At 36.6% G+C, this 22,068-nt stretch overlaps 1 long non-coding RNA gene across 1 annotated transcript in view; it reads left to right on the forward strand.

Annotated features, from left to right (window-relative positions):
• LOC309624983 overlaps positions 1–22,068 on the forward strand; it is a 714,184-nt gene that overhangs the window by 655,353 nt on the left and 36,763 nt on the right. Inside the window, exon 4 of the long non-coding RNA XR_014242278.1 lies at positions 6,192–6,385. This is a non-coding gene — a long non-coding RNA (uncharacterized lncRNA). The remainder of the gene's footprint in view (positions 1–6,191; positions 6,386–22,068) is intronic.

The raw sequence follows: 22,068 nt of genomic DNA on the forward strand, positions 1-22,068 counted from the left end.
TATATCTCTCACGGTATATAACTAAATTGACAATCTAATTTCAAATCACTTTAAATCCAATTGTATGGAATTTAAAATATATAATTTTTTTCATGAAGAGATAGTAGCAAAGATAAGCTAAAACCAGAGCTGATGATTTGAAAATATTATTAAACTACCCTCTTGTAAGAATGATTAAAAAGAAAGAATAATCAAGATTTCAAAAAGTATCTGCACCCTCGTGTGCATTGCAACATTACCTACAATAGCCAAGATATGGAAACAACCCAGATGTCCATCAACAGATGAATGGATAAAGAAAATGTGATATACATATACAATGGAATATTATTCAGCCTTAAAAAGCAGAAGGGAATCCTACATTTGTGACAACATGGATGAACCTGGAGGATATTATGCTAAGAAAAATAAGCCAGTCACAGAAGGACAAATACTGTATGATTCCACTTACAAAAGGTATCTAAAATAACCAAACTTATAGAAGCAGAGAATAGAATGATGATTTTCTGGGAAAAGGGAAGGGGAGATATAGGAAGTTATTGCTTAATGGATATATGTTTCAGTTATACAAGATGAATAAATTCTAGAGATATGCTGTATAACATAGTGCCTATAGTTAATAATACAGTATTGTGTGCTTCAGAATTTGTTAAGAGAATACATCTCATGTTAAGTGTCCTTAACACACACACACACACAATCACACAAGGAAATTTTTGGAGGTGATGGATATATTTAGCATCTTGATTGTAGTGATATGCATATGTCCAATCTCATCACAATGTTAAATCTGTGCAATGTTTTTGGATATCAGTTATATCTCAATAGAGCTTAAAAAAAGAAAGAAGATGCAAAAGGCAGTATTAGTTATAAAAATTGGATACAGATTATATTACATTATACATGTTCAAAATATCAACAAAAATGAACATATTAATAAAGTTGAAAAATTAGATGAAATAGATAATTTTCTGAAAAACACTTAAAGTATTAAAATGGCCTCAAGAAGTAAAAATCTTAAGAGACCTATAACTACTAAAGAAATTGAAACAGTGTTCTCTTTTCTGCTCCCCCCTCTCAAAGTCCTAAATTTAGAAGAATTTACAGGGTCATTTCACAAAACCTTAAAGAAAAGATAATGTCATTGTAGTATACTACTCTAAAGACTACAGAGCAATAGGTCTTCCAAATCATTCTGAAAAACTATCTCAAAACCACACAAGAACAGTAAGAAAAAGAAAAATTATAGATCAATATTTATGAACATAGAGACAAAATTCTAAAAACAAGTAGCAAAATATATAAAGTAACACATAGATAAAATACAGCAGAGTCAAGTAGAATTTAATCCCCAAATGCAAGGCTTGTTGAATAGTTGAAAAAATATTTTAATGGTACAAATGCCCAAACAAATGATAATTAAGACATAAGTACTAGAAACATTCAATTTAAGGTGAAGAATAATCAAGGATTCCAGCTATAATGGCTTCTATCTAATGGCTTCACTTATGGGGCTCAATAAGGTAAGATTTTTTTTTTTTAAAGGGAAAATTATAGCAAAGGAAAAATAAAACTTCACTGTTTGCTGATAAAATGATTGCTGATGTGAAAAAATTTAAAAACATCAGCATAAAAAGTAGTACAAAGAACAATTTTCTATGCACCAACTCGTTAAAAATATTTTTCACAATAGCAACTAACCCCATAAGGCATTTAGAAATAGAGGCTATACACCAAGTGTAAGATCTGTATAGGAAAAGAAATGTGTGTGTTTCTATATATATATATATGTACATATGTATATAATCACTAAAGGACATAAAGAAATGTAAAATAAGTGAAAATGTATCTCATCCTTGTGTATGGGGGATGAAATATTGCAAAAATGCCATTTTTCTAATAATAATTTATATATTCAAAGCAATTTCGTCAAAAATTTCAACAGGGTCACTTCTGGTAATTTATAATCGGAAGACTAAAGTGGTTTAAAAGAGCCAAGAAAAAAATTTTAAATAGTTTTTAAAAATCAAAATATAATATAGAAATATGTACAGATTATTAAAGCTTAATGCATTGTCACTAAATGAACTAACTCATGAAATTACTACACAGATTAAGAGACAAAACATAATTTGCACATCATTAGCCATCTTCACATTCTCCTCCTCCATTAGCGACATCTCCCAAAGGTAACCACTTTCTAACTTCTAACACCACATTTTAGTTTTGACTGCTTTTTTTGAACTATATTTAAAAGGTATAATAAACAATGCATTATTCTATATTTGACTTCTTTTCCTCAACATTGTGCCTGTGAAATTCACCCATTTCTTTAGGTATGACAGTATTTCATTTATTTTCAATGCTATAGAGTATATAGTTTCCTCTCATTTGTCTACTTTTTTGTTAGTATGCCACAATTTATCCATTTTACTACTAATGGATGTATGTCTTGTTTCATGTTTGGGGTTATTACAGACAACATTACTAAATGATTTTGTGCTTGTCTTTGGCACACACACGCACATATGCATATCCCACACCCTTCTTTTGTGTACATATCCAAGGATGGGATGGGGTTTTAGTGTCATAAGATGTGTGTACGTTCAGCTTCAGTAGGTACTGCCAAACACATAGCCAAAGTGGTTACCCAAATTATATTCCCAGTTGCAGCATTTCCATTGTTCACAACCTCCTCAACACTTGATATTGTCAACCCCTTTAATGATAGCCATTCTGGAGGGGCTGTAATGGTAGATCATTATGGTTTACTTTGCATTTCCTGATGACTAGTAGAGTTGCTAACTTTTTATTTATTGACTACTTAGATATGCTATTTTATGGAGTTCCTCTCCAAGTCTTTTTGTCCATTTTCTATTAGGTTGCCTGTTTTTATATCTTAGTGATTTTTATATTTTTTCCTGGATACAAATCTTTCTTCTTTAATTCCTAGCCTTCTTTTGCATTTTCTTAATGTCTTTTGATGAATATACATTCTTAATTTTAATAAAGTCTAATTTATCAAATTTTCCTTTATGATTAGTACTTTTTTTCATGACCAGTTTGGGCAATCTTTGTCTGTCCTATGCGTATTTACTTCCTGTAGCTGTTGTAACAAATTGCCAACAACTTGGTGGCTTAAAAGAACAATTTATTCTCTCATAGTTGTGGAACCAGAAGTCCAAAATTAGTATCACTGGGCTGAAATCAAGGTGTTGGTACGGCTGTGATCCCTCTGGAGGCATTATGAGAAAATCCCTTTTATGCCTCTTCCAGCTTTTGGTGGCTGCCGACAATCTTTGGTTTGTGGCTGCATGACTGCAGCATCTGCTTCTTTACATTGCCTTCGCCTCTTCTGTATGGTCACATCTCCCTCTGCCTTCCTTTTAGAAGGATACACGTGATTGTATTTCAGGTATCCTGGGTAATTTCCCCAACTAAAGATTCTTAATCACACCTGAAAAGTTGCTTTTTCCAAATAAGATGACATTTACAGGATTCAGAGATTAGGAGGCCATTAACTCAGCCTAGTACACCAAGCTAAGGAAGATCTTCTCCTATTATATTTTCCAGTTGCTTTGTTCTTCACATTTCCATTTGCAGCCTATCTGGAATTGATGTGTATGTGTGTGAGGGTGGAAGGTGCAGGAAGGATACAAGGTTTTTCCACATTAATACTTTTTGAAATATAATATCAGTACCATCTCTGTCATAAGTTAAATGGTCATACATGTATGGTTCTGTTTCTGAAATTTCCATGGCTTCCATTGGCTTTTTGTTTTCTTTTACATCAATAGAATTCTGTCTTAATAATTGTAAGGCTAACATAAGCCTTTATATCTGGTATACGTCCTCTATGTTATTCCTCCTCAACACTGTCTTTTGTCTTTGATATTTTTGGCACAATCAGTTTATCAGTATCCCTCCCTGGAACTTCCCCCTCCCCCCAAAAAACCTTGCTGAGCTTTAGATTGGGATTGTATTGTACTGAATCTGAAGAAGAATTTTGGGAGGAATTTTCCATTTTATGATACCAAATCTTCAAATTCTTGAATGTCATTTCTTCCATTTATTTTGCCCTTTGATTTCTTTCAATATTTCATAGTTTCTGTGAAGAGGACTTAAAAATCTTTTATTAGATTTTACCAGAGCACTTAATGTTTTTTTATATATCATAAAATGTATGAATGAATTTTATATTTCATTTTCTAATTTTCAGGTTTTTTTATATTTAAATACAATTGATTTTTACATGTTGATCTTGTGTCTATAGACCTTGTTAAATAATAGTAAGTTGTAGATATTTTTGATTTTCTATGAACACAAACATGTCATTTGTGAATAATAATATATTTAGTTCTTCCTTGGAACTTTCTTAAACTGTTCCCATGTATTGTTCTGGATAGGAACTCTAGTATAGCATTAAAAGAAGTTAGACATGCACTGCTGTCATAGGTGGTCTATCTTGTTTCAAATCTGCATGCACCTGAGTCAAATAGGCCCCATGGGTCCTCACCACAAGCTCACAAGCAGGAGCATTATGATCAGCTTCAGAATGTCATCTCCATAAAAAGCACTGACATTATCACTTTTAAGAGCCATGAGCATGTATATTCAAAGCAAAAATGCAGTGTACCATCAACTACTTATTAAAGTCCTTGTTCATTCCAGTAAAATTAAATTATGGCTAGTTTCTGACAAAAGGCTTTTAAACCTGACTGGTTTAAAAATATTTCACCTGAAATCTGATTTTATTGCCCATTACTCTGCCTTGTAATTTAACTGCACATTCATGCCCTTTTCCAATTTTTCTATTCATGTATTGTTTTTTTTTTCATTTTGGAATTTAAGCACTAAATTTGCACTATTTTTAAACCTTTACATTATGAAAAATTTTAAACATAGAATACAGAACAGTATAAAAACCCATATGCCCATCAACCAACTTAAATATGACCCATCTTGTATCGTCTATATCTCCCCACACTTACGCCCATCAAAACTACTCTCTCCACCCCCTTAGAGTTAATTTAAAGCAAATCAAAGGAATCATATTACTTTATTTACAAATATTTCAGAACATATATCTAAAAAGCTACTTTTAATACAACCACAGTGTTATCATCTTCAAAAATGAGTTGAATTTGTTCTTCTTTTTCTAACTTCTTGAGATGGGTTTTATCAGACTTCTTGAGAAGTTTTATCAGACTTCTTTTCTGATATTTACATTTAATGCTGAACATTTACCAACAAGAATGGTTTTAGCTGCATCCTTCTAGCTGGGAAATGTCATATTTTCATTATATTCAGTTCAAAATATGATTAATTTCCACTTTATATCTAACCCATTCTTTGACACTTGAGTTATTTAGATGTATATGCTTAATAGCCTAACATATGGGAATTTTTTTTGTGTGGTTATAGTTTTGTTTTTAATTTCTAGCTTATTCCACTGTGGTCAGAGAACATATTCTATAAGTTCGGTCCTTTGAACTTTGTAGAAATGTGCTTCATTGTGTGCAAGTATTTAAATGATATAGTTAAATCAATATGGGTAAATGTTCTGAAAGCCCTTAAAAAAATGTTCTGCAGTCGTTAGGTGCAGTGATCTACTAATACCAATTAATAGTCAATAGTGTTACTACTATACATAAAATAAACAACAAGGACCTACTGTATAGCACAGGGAACTGTAATAACTGAATCACTTTGCTGTACACCTGAAACTAACACAACTTTGTAAATCAACTATACTCCTATAAAAAAAAATGTCAATAGTGTTAATCATGTTGTTCCAGTCACTTATGTACTACTGATTTTGGTTTTTGCTGGTTTCATCCGTGTTTGAGATATATATATGTTAAAATCTTCCATTGTGGTAGATGCTGTAATATGCCACTCAAATTTTCCTCAGAAATGAGGATTTAGTACCACATCTGCAGAGAGGGCTATAGGCAGACAGCTTTTACCTGACAGCACCCTTCAGAGACCTTTCTGGAGTTTCCTATACCCAATAACTGATCCATGCAGGGATATAAAAGCCTGGCTTCCTTATCCCAATTTGGAAAAAATTCAAAGGATCATCTCATCTTCAGAACTCCCCTAAGGGTAGGCTAAAACTTTCACAGAGACAGCATTAGATCTCAACATTTCTTTCTGACCAGTTTTGCCTTTTTCTCTTTCTTCTATAGCTGCTGATCCCAGGAGTACTCCTCAACAAATCTGCAACATGGTAATCTCCAGCTCCATATCTGCTTCCAGAGAACCCAACCTGTAGCAGTTGATGGAAGGAATGGCCCAAGAAATTAGCCATGGGGATGGAATTTTGGAGCTGGATCATTTGCCACCCAGCTAACAGTGAGGACTGCCATCCTTGGTGTAGGAGGTAGGTGAAGACTAGATACTTCTGCAAGGTAGGTGTCCAACTGTTAGACTTCCACAGGTATTAGACTGCAATGATATTCTTGTATAAGGGAATGATTTTGCTGACAACATAGATCGGACCTCTGAGAAATATGGAGAAAAATTTAACTATAAGGGCAACGAAATTGGGATGTAACTGTTCAACTCAGTTGATATTTAGAAAAATTAATCTTTCTAGGAAGCTGGGAGTAATTCATCATTTATAAGCTAAGTTGAGAAAGCAAAGAGGACTCCTTGGTTGCATACCGAGAGCGCTTATCTCCTGCAGTTTGGAGAGCAGAGAAAGCTGAGGATGAGGCTCAGGACTTAATTGTAAAAGTAGCCACGATCTAAATATTAAATTCACAGCCAAGACAAGTCTTCTATGTCAAGGTTGGGAGCCTGACTGGAAAAGAATAGGAAGCCCCAAATCATGAATCCTTGGATTGCCTCAAACTTTCTGAGCCTTCACAAGTAGAAAATTCAGAGGCATGTCCACTCAGGATCTGTCTGCACTGCCCCTCTGGTCTACTAGGATAGTAACTAGGGTTAAGTCATAACTCAGCTGGGGACACCTGGGTCTGATAAAAGAGGAAAGGGCCTATGCTCAAAAGAGTGTACAGCAAGAGTTAGCCTGTGTGTTCTGGCAGGAGCTGAGAGATTAAGCATGGGACTAGATTTCTGAGAATTCTTGATCAAGGGGCTGAAACACAAAATTGGATAAGGGAGAGATTATTCATTTGGGAGTACTCTCATAGGACCCAGGATTCAACACCTTGACAAGGACCCCAGAAGATGTTACAAACATGCTACTAAGATGACTTCTAGAAGCATGGAAAAAGCAATCACTAACATTTAGTGTGGTAGAATTGCCAGAATGCCATGACAGATAGTGAAGGAAGGGATTAAAAGGCTTGGATAAGTAGGGATGCTGGAGTGAATATACAGTGTAAGGCAAAAACCTCCATCAAATGATTATGTTCCATGAACAGCCCAGAGGATACATTATTTACTAATGCAAAAATGAGTGCGTTAGTGAGAAGGTAGTTAGGGTCACTAAGAAATTCAGTGGTGGGTCTCTTTTGTATGCAAAGGCTTATGATGGGAGATGACATTGCAGATATGGGCTCACTGATGGCAACTGGGCAGGTAGGAGAGATTATTAATCATCAGAAGCTAGATGGACAAAATTACCACAATGAGTGGCAAGGTCAAAGGATTCTTTCTCTGCTCTTTTCTGGGACACCAATTACATGTAAATTAGTCTTGTCACTGTGTCACCTTTCTTACATTAGTTTTTAAAATTTCCATTCTTTTTAAAACACTGTATTTCCTTCTGTATATTTTTTTCTGACCTATATTCTGGTTAGCAATTCACTGATTAACATTGCCTAATATGCTATTAAACCCATCTTCAGAGATCTTAATTTGGTTATTTTATTTTTTTCTATTCATTTATATATTCTACTTTTAAAGTTCTAGGTTTTGTCTTTTATATTCTTTAACTTATTTAACAGTTATTTTAAAGCCTGCATCTGATATTCTATTATCCAGTTCCTCTGTGCATCTATTTCTATTGCGTATTTTTCAATTTGTTGTATTTATGTTCTTTTATTTCCTCATTGTCCTGATATTTTTTATTGGGTGATATTTGCTGCTTATTACTTTTTAATCATATGATGCCTAGGATAATATTATGTTCATTCAGAGAGGATTTGCATATGCTTCTGGCAGAACACTAGGACACTAGCAATCTTGGATTACTTGTAAACAATTCTAAGGAACTAATAGTATTTGAACTTTAACTTCAGTCCCCTTGAGAATGAGACTATTCCCTGGGCACACTTACTCCTTGGATGTGGTCCCTAAAGCACGAAGGATTTATCAGGACTTGGCTTGTTAGCAGGTCTGAACTGCAACTTTCATTCCTCTAGTAACATGACACTTGTCATGAAGTCTAACACTGACATTACATTATCATCAAGGCACAGTTTCTCAGGCTAAGTGACCTTTTCCAGAATCTGCAATAGTCCCCAGAGAAATAGCTGCTCCATGAGCGAGGCTCATGTCTCTGAGTTTCCTTCTTCTGAATTTGGTTTTGCAGATATTCACTACCTTGATAGCTGCCTTATATCAAGTGTGTGTGTGTGTATGTGTGTGTACAGGTTTTCTACTTTTCTTTAGTGGGAGTGTAGTTAACATTATCTAGTTTGTGACATTTAATATTCTAGGAATGTTTCCTTTATTATTTCTTCATATTTTTTGTGTCAAGGCATGTTTTATTATTTCAGATAAACATTAAAGTCAATTAGGAAAGCTACCCAAAAAAGTTGCAGTGGGATTTTTTTTTATTGAGGTATAACTGACATATAACATTATATATTAGTTTTAAGTATACAACATAATGATCTGATATTTGTATATATTATGAAATGATCACCACAATAAATCTAGTTAACATCCATTGATATATAACATTACTACATGATGAGAACTTTTAAGATCTATTATTTAACAACTTTCAAATATATAATAAATATACAATACAGTTTTATTAACTATAGTCACCATGCTATACATTATATACCCATGACTTATTTATTTTATAACTGGAAATTTGTATCTTTTGATACCATTCATTCATTTTCCTCACCTCTTACCCTCCTTCTGCCAGCTACCAATCTGTTCTCTGTATCTATGAACATTTAAAAAATTCCACCTATAAGTGAGATCATCCAGTATTTGTCTTTCTCTGTCTGACTTCTTTTACTTAGCATAATGACCTCAAGGTAAATCCATGTTGTCCCAAATGGCAAGATTTCCATCTTATTTATGGCTGAATAATGTTCCATTGTGTGTATGTATCACATATTATTTATCCACTGATCCATCAATGGACACTTAGGTTATTTCCAATCCTGGCTAGTGTAAACAATGCTGCAATGAATATGGGGGTGCAGATATCTTTTCAAGTTATTGATTTCGGTTTCTTCAGATAAATACCCAGAAGTGGAACTGCTGGATCATGTGGTAGTTCTGTTCTTAATTTTTTTGAGAAAACTCCCTACTGTTTTCCATAGTGACTATAACAGTTTATATTCCCAACAACAGTGCAAAAGTGTTTTCTTTTCTCTACATTCTCATCAACACTTGTTATTTCTTATCTTTGATTATACCCCATTCTAACAGGTGTGAGGTGATATTTCTTTCTAGTTTTGATTTGCATTTCCCTGATGATTAGTGATGATTGAGTGCCTTTTCTTATACCTGTTGGTCATCTGTATGTCTTCTTTGGAAAATGCCTATTCAGATCCTCTGCCCAATTTTAATCAAATTGTTTATTTATTAATTTACTTTTTGTTGTTGAGTTGAATTAGTTCTTTATATATTTTGATATTAACCCTTTATCAGATATATGATTTGCAAATAATTTTTCCCATCTGGTAGGTTGCCTTTTTATTTTATAGATGGTTTCCTATGCTGTGCAGAAGCTTTTTAGTTTGAAGTAGTGTCACTAGTTTATTTTTGATTTTGTTACCTTTGCTTTTGGTGTCTAGTCCAAAAAAATCATCATCAAAACCAATATCCAGGTTACACTGGTTACAACCTATGTTTTCTTCTAGGAGTTTTATGATTACAGGTTTTATATTGAAGTCTGTGATCCATTTTGAGTTAATTTGTATATAGTGTAAGAAACAGGTGTAGTTTCATTCTTTTGCATGTGGCTGTCCATTTTTCCCAGCAACAGTTATTGAACAGACTGCTCTTGTATTTTCTTGGCTTCTTTGTCATAAATTAATTGACCATATATGTGTGGGTTTATTTATTGCCTCTGTTCTATTCCATTGATCTATGTGTCTGTTTTTATGCCTATAATACCATATTGTTTTGATTACTATGGCTTTGTAATATAGTTTGAAATCGGGGAGTGTGATGCCTCCAGCTTTGCTCTTCTCTCTCAAGATTGCTTTGGCTATTAAGGGTCGTTTGTGGTTCTAACTAATTTTAGGATTGTTTGTTCTCTTTCTGGGAAAAATGCCATTGGAATTTTGATAGTGATTGCATTGAATCTATAGATTGCTTTGGGTAGGATGGACATTTTAAAAATATTAATCCAGAAAATGATCATGGAATATCTTTTCACTTATTTGTATCTTCTTCAATTTCTTTCATTGATATCTTAAAGTTTTCAGTGTACAGGTCTTTCACCTCATTGGTTAAATTTATTCCTAGGTATTTTATTCTTTTTGATGAAAATAAAAATGGGATTGTTTTCTTAATTTCTTCTTCTGATAGTTTATTATGAATACATAGAAATGTGACTGATTTTTGTATACAGATTTTGTATTCTGCAACTTTACTGATTTTGTTTATTGGTTCTACAAGTTTTTTGGTGGAGTATTTAGAGTTTTTCGGTGTAATATCATGTCATCTGCAAATGGCTACTCTTGTACTACTTCTTCTCTGATTTGGATGCCTTTTATTTCTTTTCCTTGCCTAACTGCTCTGGCTGGGACTTCCAGTACAATGTTAAATAAATATTCAACAAGGCAAGAGTAAGCATCCTTGTCTTGTTCCTGATTTTTAGAGGAAAAACTTTCAGCTTTACACCATGAGTATCATGTCAGCTGTGAGCTTTTCATATATGGCCTTTATTATTTTGAGGTATGTTCCTTATATACACACTTTGTTGAGAGTTGTTAACATAAATTGATGTTAAATTTTGTCAGATATTTTCCTGCATCTATTAGATGATCACGATTTTTATCCTTCATTTTGTTAACATGGTGTATCCCATTGATTGATTTGCAGATACTGAACCATCCTTACATCCTGGGAATAAATACCACTTGATCGTGGTGTATGATCCTTTTAATGTATTCTTGAATGTTGTTTGTTACCATTTTGCTAGGGATTTTTTCACCTATGTCCTTCAGGGATATTGGCTGTAATTTTCTTTTCTTGTGGTGGTCCTTGTCTGGTTTTGGGTATCAGGGTAATGCTAGCCTCATAAAATGAGTTTGAAAGTATTCCCTCCTCTTCAAATTTTTGGAAGAATTTCAGAAGGATTGGTATTCATTCTTCTTTAAGTGTTTGATAGAATTCATCAGTGAAGCCATCTGGTTCTGGACTTTTTTTGTTGGCAAATTTTTGATTACTGATTCAGTGTCTTAACTAGTAATAGTTCTGTCCATATTTTGTTTCTTCATGATTTAGTCTTGGTAGGTTGTATTTGCCTGGAAATTTATCCATTTCTTCTAGGTTGTCCAAATTGTTGGTGTATATTTATTCATAGTAGCCTTTTACAATCCTTTGTATATCTCTGATATGTATTGAATACTTTATCAAGTAAATCACTTATCTCTATTTTGTTAAGATATGTTTTTAAGGTTTTATCTTGTTCTTTTGTTTGGAACATATTTCTCTGTTACTTCATTTTCCTTGACTCTCTGTGTTGGTTTCTATGCTTTAAATAAACAGCTACCTCTCCCATTCTTGAAAAAGTAGACTTGTGTAAGAGATGAACCTTATCATTAATCCTTGCACTAGCTCTTGTTTGTCTCTCAAACCTTTGTGATTATACAAGCAGCCTACTTTTAGTGGATCCTAGTGGTTGACCATGTGCCAAGACTTGTCAGTGTCCCAAAAGAGAGGATCTCAGTCAGCATCTAGATTCAGGTTGATTGAAAGCCAGACACTCAGGAAGTAGCTTTGAAAAAAAAATACACACACACACACAAACACACACATATATATATACAGTCCTATGGGCCCATAAGGATAAGTCCCCCTGGCTATCAAAGACAGGCGATCAACTGGCATCCCTGGGTGGCAGCCACAAGAACTGGGGCAGCAGATACAAAATCCCGTCCAGGTGATACTGATACCCTGGAAGGAGGCGGTGGGAAAGTACAGAGTTAGCACCCACCCTCTGAGGTCTCTGGAGAAGATTATAGGTGGCCCTAAGAAGTATGTTTAATTAGAAGCCTGCCTCTCAGGCCATAGCTATGAAGATGAACTAATAGACCTCTTTTACAGAAAGACTAGGCACCTCATTCTGTTGCTTCTTGATGTGCCCTAGGAATGGTAGCTGGTTAAGAATGTCTCCATTGATTACAGTCCCCCTGGACCCATAAGTGTAAGTCCCACTGGCCACCAGAGCCAGGTGAGCTAGAGGTGTCCCTTGGGAGGCAGCTGAAAAAATCAGGTGCCAGACAGGGGTATAAGCTCTTTTCCAAGAGATGCTAGTGACTTCCAGTGAGGCAGAGGGAGAATGCATAGATACCATTTACTGACCTCCATCCCTGGAGTCCCTAGAGAGCATCTCAGTAGGATCCTACATGTGTGCCAGACCAGAAGCTGGTCCCTCAGGCTCCAGAACAAGCAAATAGACCTCTTTCACAGAAAGACTGAGGATGTGCTTTAGTCTATTGCCTGTGCTGTGTCCTGGGAGTGGTAATTGCCGAAGGACTGTTCCATGGGACACAGGAATGCAAGCCCTGCTGGCCACCAGAACCAGGTGGTCAAGGGACATCCTCTGGGTGGCAGCCACAAAAACTGGGATGCTAGATGAGGATACAAACTCCTTTCTGAGAGATACTGGTGAGCTGGAGCAAGGCAGAGGGAGGGAACAAAGATGGCAGCCACCAGTCTCCATCCCTGGAGAGTATTTCAGGAGACCCATAGATGTGTGTTAAATTATATGCCTGCCCCTTTAAAGGTCATTGCTTTAAAATAAGCAAATAAGACTCTTTCATGGAAAGTCTGGGCTCTTTGCAGTTGGTTGATGCTGTGCTGGGCTCTGGGGTGTGTGGGTTTATGTGCATGAGCCCTTTAAGAAATGTTTCTCAGTTTGCTGTAGCTTTGTTGGTATCCTGAACACATGTCCCATTGGCTTTCAAAGCTAGATTTTTTGGGGGCTTGTGTCTCAGGTGCAGGTCTTAAAAGTTGGGTAGCTCAAGGAGAAACTTGGGGTTTTGAGTTTCCTCCAAGGTGTGGGTTCCTGTGCTAGAGTTAGGATTTATGGTGAAGTGGTATCTGACCCTTGTCTATGTACTTCAATATGGATTTTTTCCCCCACATTCACTTGATGTGTATGAGTCACTCAAATAATATTGGGTTTTCTTCAAAGGAAATTGTTCCATATGTAGCTGTAAATTGGGCGTGTCTGCGGCAGGAGAGGGGTTCAGGATTTTCCTCCATCACCATCTTTAACTGGAGCTGCATTGGGATTTTGATTGGAATGTAATTAAATTGAAAATTTATTTTTCAGTAATAGACATCTTAATATTTCATATTGACAGAATACTTTATGTCAAAATATGATAAAACATCCCATGCATCCACAGTGTCTCTTTTATCCCTAAAGTAGATTTATATTTTTAGCTGTAAAGGCCAGGCAGGCTTATTTTTTTCAATGGTATTTTTTTTTTTAACATCTTTATTGGAGTATAATTGATCTACAATGGTGTGTTAGTTTCTGCTTTATAACAAAGTGAATCAGCTATACATATACATATATCCCAATATCTCCTCCCTCTTGCATATCCCTCCCAGCCTCTCTATCCCACCCCTCCAGATGGTCAAAAAGCACCGAGCTGATCTCCCTGTGCTATGTGGCTGCTTCCCACTAGCTATCTATTTTACATTTGGAAGTATATATAAGTCCATGCCACTCTCTCACTTCGTCCCAGCTTACCCATCCCCCTCCCCGTGACCTCAAGTCCATTCTCTACACCTGCATCTTTATTCCTGTCCTGCACCTAGGTTCTTCAGAACATTTTTTTTTTTTTTTTTTAGATTCCATATGTATGGGTTAGCATACGGTATTTGTTTTTTCCTTTCTGATTGACTTCACTCAGTATGACAGACTCTAGGTCCATCCACCTCACTACAAATAACTCAATTTTGTTTCTTTTTATGGCTGAGTAATATTCCATAGTATATATGTGCTACATCTTCTTCATCCATTCATCTGTTGATGGACACTTAGGTCGCTTCCATGTCCTGGCTATTGTAAATAGAGCTGCAATGAACATTGTGGTACATGACTTTTTTTGAATTATGGTTTTCTCAGGGTATATGCCCAGTGGTGGGATTGCTGGGTCATATGGTAGTTCTATTTTTAGTTTTTTAAGGAACCTCCATATTGTTCTCCATAGTGACTGTATCAATTTACATTCCCACCAACAGTGAAAGAGGGTTCCCTTTTCTCCACACCTTCTCCAGCATTTATTGTTTGTAGATTTTTTGATGATGGCCATTCTGACTCGTGTGAGGTGATACCTCCTTGTAGTTTTGATTTGCATTTCTCTGATGATTAGTGATGTTGAGCATTCTTTCATGTGTTTGTTGGCAATCTGTATATCTTCTTTGGAGAAATGTCTATTTAGGTCTTCTGCCCATTTTTGGATTGGGTTGTTCGTTTTTTTGATATTGAGCTGCATGAGCTGCTTGTAAATTTTGAAGCTTAATCCTTTGTCAGTTGCTTCATTTGCAAATATTTTCTCTCATTCTGAGGGTTGTCTTTTCGTTTTGTTTATGGTTTCCTTTGCTGTGCAGAAGCTTTTAAGTTTCAGTAGGAACCATTTGTTTTTGTTTTTATTTCCATTTCTCTAGGAGGTGGTTAAAAAGGATCTTGCTGTGATTTATGTCATAGAGTTGTCTGCCTATATTTTCCTCTAAGAGTTTTAAAGTGTCTGGCCTTACATTTAGGTCTTTGATCCATTTTGAGTTTATTTTTGTGTATGGAGTTAGGGAGTGTTCTAATTTCATTCTTTTACATGTAGCTGTCTAGTTTTCCCAGCACCATTTATTGAAGAGGCTGTCTTTGCTCCATTGTATATTCTTGCCCGCTTTATCAAAAATAAGGTGATCATATGTGCATGGGTTTATCTCTGGGCTTTCTATCCTGTTCCATTGATCTGTATTTCAGTTTTCATGCCAGTACCATACTGTCTTGATTACTGTAGCTTTGTAGTATAGTCTGAAGTCCGGGAGCCTGATTCCTCCAGCTCCATTTTTTTTTCTCTACATTGCTTTGGCTATTCGGGGTCTTTTGTGTTTCTGTACAAACTGTGAAATTTTTTGTTCTAATTCTTTGAAAAATGCCATTGGTAGTTTGATAGGGATTGCATTGAATCTGTAGATTGCTTTGGGTAGTAGAGTCATTTTCACAATGTTGATTCTTCCAATCCAAGAACATGGTATATCTCTCCATCTGTGTGTACCATCTTTAATTTCTTTCATCAGTGTCTTACAGTTTTCTGCCTATAGGTCTTTTGTCTCCTTACGTAGATTTATTCCTAGGTATTTTATTCTTTTGGTTGCGATGGCAAATGGGAGTGTTTCCTTAATTTCTCCTTCTGATTTTTCATCATCAGTGTAAAGGAATGCAAGAGATTTCTGTGGTTTAATTTTGTATCCTGCTACTTTACCAAATTAATTGATTAGCTCTAGTAGGTTTCTGGTAACATCTTTAGGATTCTCTAAGTATAGTATCATGTCATCTGTAAACAGTGACATCTTTACTTCTTTTCTGATTTGGATTCCTTTTATTTCTTTTTCTTCTCTGATTGCTGTGGCTAAAACTTCCAAAACTATGTTGAATAATAGTGGTGAGAGTGGACAACATTGTCTTGCTCCTGATCTTAGTGGAAATGGTTTCAGCTTTTCACCATTGAGAACGATGTTGGCTATGGGTTTGTCATATGTGGGCTCTATTATGTTGAGGTAAGTTCCTTCTATGCCTACTTTCTGGAGGGTTTTTATCATAAATGAGTGTCAAATTTTGTCAAAAGATTTTTCTGCATCTATTGAGATGATTATATGGTTTTTCTCCTTCAATTTGTTAATATGGTGTATCACATTGATTGATTTGCATATATTGAAGAATCCTTGCATTCCTGGGGTAAACACCACTTGATCTTGGTGTGTGATCCTTTTAATGTGCTGTTGGATTCTGTTTGCTAGTATTTTGTTGAGGATTTTTGCATCTATGTTCATCAGTGATATTGGCCTGTAGTTTTCTTTCTTTGTGACATCTTTGTCTGGTTTTGGTATCAGGGTGATGGTGGCCTCGTAGAATGAGTTTGGGACTGTTCCTCCCTCTGCTATATTTTGGAAGAGTTTGAGAAGGATAGGTGTTAGCTCTTCTCTAAAAATTTGATAGAATTCACTTGTGAAGCCATCTGGTCCTGGGCTTTTGTTTGTTGGAAGATTTTTAATCACAGTTTCAATTTCAGTGCTTGTGATTGGTCTGTTTATATTTTCTATTTCTTCCTGGTTCCATCTCAGAAGTTTGTGCTTTTCTATGAATTTGTCCATTTCTTCTAGGTTGTCTATTTTATTGACATATAGTTGCTTGTAGTAATCTCTCATGGTCCTTTGTATTTGTGCAGTGTCAGTTGTTACTTCTCCTTTTTCATTTCTATTTATTTGAGTGTTCTCCCTTTTTTTCTTGATGAGTCTGGCTAATGGTTTATCAATTTTGTTTATTTTCTCAAAGATCCAGGTTTTAGTTTTATTAATCTTTGCTATTCCTTTCTTTTTCATTATTTCTGATCTGATCTTTATGATTTCTTTCCTTCTGCTAACTTTGGGGGTTTTTTGTTCTTCTTTACCTAATTGCTTTAGGTATAAGGTTAGGTTGCTTATTTGAGTTGTTTCTTGTTTCTTGAGTTAGGATTGTATTGCTATAAACTTCCCTCTTAGAACTGCTTTTGCTGCATCCCATACGTTTTGCGTTGTCATGTTTTCATTGTCATTTGTTTCTAGGTTTTTTTAATATTTCCTTTTTGATTTCTTCAGTGATCTCTTAGTTATTAAGTAGTGTATTGTTTAGCCTCCATTTGTTTGTATTTTTTACAGACTTTTTCCTGTAATTGATATCTAGTTTCATACTGTTGTGGTCTGAAAAGATACTTGATATGATTTCAGTTTCCTTAAATTTACAAAGGCTTGATTTATGACCAAAGATATGATCTATGCTGGAGAATGTTGCATGAGCACTTGTGAAGAAAGTGTATTCTGTTGTTTTTGGATGGAATGTCCTATAAATATCAATTAAGTCCGTCTTGTTTAATGTATCATCTAAAGCTTCTGTTTCCTTATTTATTTTCATTTCGGATGATCTGTCCATTGGTGAAAGTGGGGTGTTAAAGTCCCCTGCTATGATTGTGTTACTGTAAATTTCCCCTTTTATGGCTGTTAGCATTTGCCTTATGTATTGAAGTGCTCCTATGTTGGGTGCATAAATATTTACAATTGTTTTATCTTCTTGGATTGATCCCTTGATCATTATGTAGTGTCCTTCATTGTCTCTTATAATAGTCTTTATTTTGAAGTCTATTTTTTCTGATATGAGAATTGCTACTCCAGCTTTCTTCTGATTTCCATTTGCATGGAATATCTTTTTCCATCCCCTCACTTTCAGTCTGTATGTGTCCCTAGGTCTGAAGTGGGTCTCTTGTAGACAGCCTATATATGCGTCTTGTTTTTGTGTCCATTCAGCCAGTCTATGTCTTTTGGTTGGAGCATTTAATCCATTGACATTTAAGGTAATTATCGATATGTATGTTCCTATTACCATTTTCTGAATTGTTTTGGGTTTGTTATTGTAGGTCTTTTCCTTCTCTTGTGTTTCCTGCCTAGAGAAGTTCCTTTAGCATTTGTTGTAAAGTGGGTTTGCTGGTGCTGAACTCTCTTAGATTTTGCTTGTCTGTAAGGGTTTTAATTTCTCCATTGATTCTGGATCAGATCCTTGCTGCGTAGTGTAATATTGGTTGTAGGTTTTTACCTTTCATCACTTTAAATATGTGCTGCCACTCCCTTCTGGCTTCAGAGTTTCTGCTGAAAGATTAGCTGTTAACCTTATGAGGATTCCCTTGTATGTTATTTGTTGTTTTTCCCTTGTTGCTTTTAATATTCTTTCTTTGTATTTAATTTTTGATAGTTTGATTAATATGTGTCTTGGCGTTTCTCCTTGGATTTATCCTGTATTGGACTCTCTGCACTTCCTGGACTTGATTAACTATATCCTTTCCCATATTACTGAAGTTTTCAACTATAATCTCTTCAAATATTTTCTCATTCCCTTTCTTTTTTTCTTCTGGGACCCCTATAATTAGAATGTTGGTGCTTTTAATGTTGTCCCAGAGGTGTCTGAGACTGTCCTCAATTCTTTTCATTCTTTTTTCTTTATTCTTCTCTGCAGTAGTTATTTCCACTGTTTTATCTTCCAGGTCACTTATCCATTCTTCTGCCTCATTTATTCTGCTATTGATTCCTTCTAGAGAATTTTAAATTTCATTTTTTGTGTTGTTCATCATTGTTTGTTTGCCCTTTAGTTCTTCTAGCTCCTTGTTAAACATTTCTTGTATTTTCTCCAATCTATTTCCAAGATTTTGGATCATCTTTACTATCATTATTCTGAATTCTTTTTCAGGTAGACTGTCTATTTTCTCTTCATTTGTTTGATCTGGTGGGTTTTTACCTTGCTGCTTCATCTGCTGTGTGTTTCTGTGTCTGCTTATTTTGCTTAACTTACTGTGTTTGGGGTCTCCTTTTCACAGCTGCAGGTTCGTAGTTCCCATTGTTTTTGGTGTCTGCCCCCAGTTGGTAACGTTCGTTCAGTGGGTTGTGTAAGCTTCCTGATGGAGGGGACCCACACCTGTGTTCTGGTGGACGAGGCTGTATATTGTCTTTCTGGTGGGCAGGTTTGCATCCAGTGGTGGGTTTTGTGGTGTCTGTGACCTTTTTATGATTTTACGCAGCCTCTCTGCTCATGGGTGGGGTTGTGTCCCTGTCTTGCTAGTTGTTTGGCATAGGGTGTCCATCACTGTAGCTTGCTGGTCGTTGAGTGGAGCTGGGTCTTGGCATCGAGATGGAGATCTCTGGGAGATTTTCGGAGTTTGACATTATGTGTAGATGGGAGTCCTCTGGTGGACCAATATCTTGAACTCATCTCTCCCACCTCAGAGGCAAAGGCCTGTTGCCTGGCCAGAGCACCAAGACCCTGTCATCCACACGGCACAAAATAAAAGGGAGAAAAAAAGAGAAAAAGAAAGAAAAAATAAAATAAAATTAAGTTATTAAAATAAAAACTAAAAAATAAATATTAAATTTTTTTAAGTAATAATAAAAAAAAGGAAGAAAGACAGAAAGAAAGAAGAGAGCAACCAAACTAAAAATCAAATCCACCAATGATAACAAGCACTATAAACTATACTCAAAAAAACAAAAACAAAAAACAAAAAAATGGACAGACAGAACCCTAGGACAAATGGTAAAAGCAAAGCTATACAGACAATATCACACAACGAGGCATATACATACAAACTCACAAAAAGAGAAAAAGGAAAAAATATATATATATATCATTGCTCCCAAAGTCCACCGCCTCAATTTTGGGATGATTCGTTGTCTATTCGGGTATTCCACTGATGCAGGGTACATCAAATTGATTGTGGAGATTTAATCCATTGCTCTTGAGGCTGCTGGGAGACATTCCCCTTTCTCTTCTTTGTTCACACATCTCCTGTGTTTCAGCTTTGGATTTGGCCCTGCCTGTGCGTGTAGGTCGCCTGAGAGCATCTGTTCCTGCCCAGACAGGACAGGGTTAAAGTAACAGCTGATTAGGGGGCTCTGGCTCACTCAGGCCAGGGGGAGGGAGGGTCACGGATGCGGGGCGAGCCTGCAGCAGCAGAGGCCGGCATGAAGTTGCAACAGCCTGAGGTGCGCCCTGTGTTCTCCCAGGGAAGTTGTCCCTGGATCATGGGACCCTGGCAGTGGCGGGCTGCACAGGCTCCTGGGAGGGGAGGTGTGGATAGTGACCTGTGCTCGCACACAGGCTTCTTGGTGACTGCAGCAGCAGTCTTAGCATTTCATGCCTGTCTCTGGGGTCCACGCTGATAGCCACAGCTCGTGCCCATCTCTGGAGCTCGTTTAGGCAGTGCTCTGAATCCCCTTTCCTCGTGCACCATGAAACAAGAGGCAAGAAAAAGTCTTTTGTCTCTTCGGCAGCTCCAGACATTTTCCCGGACTCCCTCCCAGCTAGCTGTGGTGCGCTAACCCCTTCAGGCTGTGTTCACACCGCCAACCCCAGTCCTCTCCCTGCGATCCGACCGAAGCCCGAGCCTCAGCTCCCAGCCCCTGCCTGCCCCAGCGGGTGAGCAGACAAGCCTCTCGGGCTGGTGAGTGCTGGTCGGTGCCGAGCCTCTGTGCGGGAATCTCTCCACTTTGCCCTCCACACCCCTGTTGCTGCGCTCTCCTCCATGGCTCTGAAGCTTCCCCCCTCCGCCACCCACAGTCTCCGCCAGTGAAGGGGCTTCCTAGTGTGTGGAAACCTTTCCTCCTTCACAGCTCCCTCCCACTGGTGCAGGTCCCATCCCTATTCTTTGTCTCTTTTTTTTTTTTTTTCTTTTGCCCTACCCAGGTACGTGGGGAGTTTCTTGCCTTTTGGGAGGTCTGAGGTCTTCTGCCAGCATTCAGTATGTGTTCTGTAGCAGTTGTTCCACATGTAGATGTATTTCTGATGAATTTGTGGGGAGGAAGGTGATCTCCACTTCTTACTCTTCCACCATCTTGAAGCTCCTCTGAAAAGAGAAAATCTTAAAAGTATCCAGAGAAAAAGCACATGTTATAATACATTTAGAGAATAACAGTAAGGATAATGGCTGACCTTGAATAAAGACGAAACCAGAAAATAATAAAATGACATTTCTGAAGAGAAGCAAGTAAAAAATAACAGAACTAGAATTTTGTATCCTGCAAATGTATCTTCCAAAAACACTGACAAGTAAAGCTATTTTCAGACAAAAAAAAAAAAAAAAAACAATTTGTCATGAGGAGATTCACACTACAAAATACTATAGAAAGTCAAAGATCCCTAAATAGCACTCTGAACTGTAGGAATAAACAAATAGTCCTGAAAAGTATGACAGAAATATAAAAGACTGATTTTTAAATTTTTAAAAGAATACTGCCTTTATATAACAATATTTTGTTATCACCATCACTTGATATCCAGGTCCCGGATCATGATTCTCTCATGATGAGATTCTGCTTGTTCTTCTCAATGTTGCTCTTTATGTGGGGATGATGATAAACTACAGCTTCTTGGGAATAAGCAGGGGAACCATAAGAGACCTCGTGAACTCAGGTTTCTTTGTGAACTCAATGATGTGGTCCACAAGGACAATAAATGGGGGAGCTCTCTACTGCTGCATGCTTGTAACTAATCTCACAGGCACCAACTTCTGCCAGAATGAACTACAGCTTCTTATGGAAACAGTTGTTGGTGTTCTTGATTTTGCCACTGCCCCCAGGCAGCATTTGGCTGGCCATGTGATTGTGGTACACATCTCTGGAGATGAGTGGCAAGAATGCGTCCAGGTATAAGGTGAAGATGCTCTCCTGGATGGATTGCCCTGATTCCCAGTTCACCTTTGTCTTTGATAAAGGTGCTGTATGCCTTGGCCCAGGAGTTGCAGTGATTAGAGGTGAGGAAGCTATGGGCTCTTTGTTCATTTGCAGTGATGAGTTACACATCTCTAGTTGCACAAAGATCTGATCTTAGGTGAGGGTTGTGATATACACCCAACTCAAAAAATTGGAAGTTGTGCACCATGGTGATATGTATGGGCAGCTTCTCCGTTTTGCTGAGAC

The sequence above is a fragment of the Balaenoptera borealis genome (assembly GCF_965194805.1).
Source record: "Balaenoptera borealis genome assembly, chromosome: 3".
Taxonomy (NCBI): domain Eukaryota; kingdom Metazoa; phylum Chordata; class Mammalia; order Artiodactyla; family Balaenopteridae; genus Balaenoptera; species Balaenoptera borealis.